Consider the following 3,207-nt stretch of genomic DNA (forward strand, 5'->3'; position numbering starts at 1 on the left):
ACTTTGGGAGAGAGAGAGAGAGAGAGAGAGGGAGAAAGAGAGAGAGACTGGCTGTCCTGCTATATTTACCCTGGAGGACAGATGGATAAGAATATGTGTAGTAAGAAATCACAAGATGAAGTGAGTAGAACTGGTAACATATCACTCGACTTTGCTCAGAGTTTTGTGTCCTGGTTAACTATTAGTCTCTGACCTTCCGGGCCCAAAACTCACAGCTTTTTCACCTCTGGAAGACATTTTCAGTCATTTATCACCTATTGCCAGCATCAGTCTGCAAATATTTTTGAATCTGCCACTTGGGGGTGAATGTTAGGGAAATGCCTTCCAAATTAAATCTGATCTCATGAATGCCCACTGCTGCCCTTGATATAGTGAGGAGCTTATCACCTTCTACCTGCATGTCGCTGTCCTCACAGTGGCTATAGGCCATCATCCCTAAGCTGCTCCCAGGGACCTGGAAATGCCAAATGCCCCTAAGCAATTGTATTGAGCCCTGGCTATCGGGGTAGGCCTAGGGGAAGCCATTAGACCCACCTACACTGGAGCAAGAGCTCAAGCTTGTTCAGGAGTGCTTGCCTAAAATAGAACAGAAGACCAGATTCTAACCACCTTGTTAGCTTTGAAAGGTTTTCCAAATTTTTACAAAATGAGAAGTTACAGTTCATTTTCAGTTCAGATGAAATGTGCTTTCAAAATGCTAACAGTCTGGTTTTTCGTCCTTGTTGTTCCTCTCATGGTTTGCACAGCTCTGAAACTAGAGGAAAGTTTTGCAGTTGATTAGGATTTGCATTTTAAGTAGCTAGGAACTACTCAGGTATTTTTTTAAAGCATTGATTAAAAAGATACACATAGTAATTATCTATCTTACAGCAAACTGTTATTGTCCTCCAAAATACCAGCGTCCTTGCTTTAATCTTTTCTTTTGAATACATTTATGTAACCCAAATTGTTCTTTTTTTTCCCCAGAAGATAATATAGCTCCAAACGTTTTGTTTTTAAGCAATACTGACAGCCTGATTTATTTAGTAGCCATTCCCCACTCACAGTACCGTTTACATTCTACACAATGTAGAGAATTTATTGCTTGACCATTTGCGTTACTATTGGTACTTTGAAATTTTAAAATGTACAAGTTGTAAACATAGAAGAAAGAACAACCAACCAAAACTAACCAAACTAAGCAATTTTTCATACTAAAGCTATCTGTAGATTTCAGTTCTACATTTATAGTAAATTGATCAAAACATGGAAAAATGACCTAAATCGTGTGCATCTTTGTATGTTTTTATTACTAGAGGTAATAAAGACTATATTCATTAACAAAAATAAATACAAGCCAGGAATATAAAATGACTAAACCCTAACATATCAATACTTAAATTAAATGCAAATGGTCTAAACACACCAATTAAAAGACAGAGATTAGCAGATTGGATTTAAAAACATGATCCAACTACATGCTTTCTACAAGAAACTGACTTCAAGTATAGTGATGCAGGCAGGTTGAAAGTAAAAGAATGAAAAAAGATAAGTCATGTAAGCATCAGTCAAATGAAAGGAATGATTACATGAATAACGAAGTAGACTTCAAAGCAAAGAAAATGTTCCGAGACTGAGAGGAACATTGTAATTAATGAAATTAATGAAGTAATATTATATTTAATGAATATATATAATGAATAATCATATGAAAGAGACAATCCATCAAGAAATGTAGAACTCTTAAATGTATTTGCACTGAACAAGAGAGTTGCAAAGTACGTGAAACAAATACTGATAGAACTGAAAGGAGAAATAGAGGAATCCTGCAAGAAGGGCAAATTGGAATCATTAGCAGATTGGGACCCAAAGAACATGACAGGAGTAGAGAACAGCAGAAGGGGGCTTTGTCCAGCACAGGCTGGGACTCAGGGAAGAGAGTGTACGCTAGGTAAGATGGGGCCTGAGGATTCTGGCAGAGCAAAATGCGAGAGGATTTCAGGAGGCATACCACTGAATTTAGGATTTTTTAAAAACTTTATAGTTATTTATTTAAATGTGTATTATGGGAAAAAACCACACTGGGCACAGTAGGTAGAAACATGATGATGCAGATCACATAAATGAATAGATCTACCATGAAAGTTTCAGACCTTCATACATTATTAATATTTCACTGTGGTGTTTTGGAAGCAGAGTTAGTAAGAATGACTGCCACTATTGTGTCTCCCAGAGGCATCAAGTAGGCTATCATTCTCGCATTAAGACTACGTCCAAGAAGGGGTGGGCTGTCAAGGTTCCTCAAGTATTTACATACTTGCCACCGAATAGGAACACCACTCATTCTGAACCAAGGAAGCATATTGGTTTAGTGACATTAGTCACCCAATTAGCCAATCTTGAACCTGAACAAAGGAGCTCTTCACATATTTAAATCATGCAGCTATTTCTTGTACGCATTTTAAAAATAAATTGTCTTCATTACTTAATCTTCATTATTTTTTAACTTTTGAAAGTATAATATTTTTTGTTTTCATAATGCTTACGCAAGGAGTACATTGAACAAATTGACAACAACACAATTAAAATCCAAATTTTTCTTTTTGTTTGTTTTCTGTATCCCCTTTAAATTCTCTCCAGTGGGGAATGCATTTTTACTACCATTGGGCAATATCCCAGCAAGCCAAGTGTCTTTCTTTTCTAACTCTTAGATATAAGATAATCTGTGGCACGCCCCCCGCCCATCGAGTGGCCCAAAATGGCGCTGAGAGGAAGTGCCTTGAGAGCACATGAGGCAAACAACTTTGAGGAAGTACATTACCCGGAAGGCGTGATCACAACCACCCACCAATCCCTCCGCGCCCCTCCGTGCGTGGACAGTGCATGCGACCTATCAGGACTAGTTCCGCATACGTGAACAGTGCCCTGATTGGTGGGGACTCCTATTTAAGGGGACCGGGATGGGAAGAAGGGCGGAAGCAGCTGTACAATAAAGTCCTGATGAGAAGACTGTCTCCTGGTTGTTCCTGACGCGACAATAATCTTACAATCTTTTATGTACAAAGTCAGTCTTAATTTAGTAATTTGAATGACAAGTCCTAGATTTTAGTCAACACTTCAGTTTCCTCCCTCTCACCTAGGTATTTGGGCATGAATTGATTCCATGTCTTCACTGTTGTGAATAATGCTGCAATAAACATGGATGTGCAAATGTCTCTTTGACAAAGC

This window comes from Tupaia chinensis, unplaced genomic scaffold (genome assembly GCF_000334495.1).
Source record: "Tupaia chinensis unplaced genomic scaffold, TupChi_1.0 Scaffold000185_1, whole genome shotgun sequence".
Taxonomy (NCBI): Eukaryota; Metazoa; Chordata; class Mammalia; order Scandentia; family Tupaiidae; genus Tupaia; species Tupaia belangeri.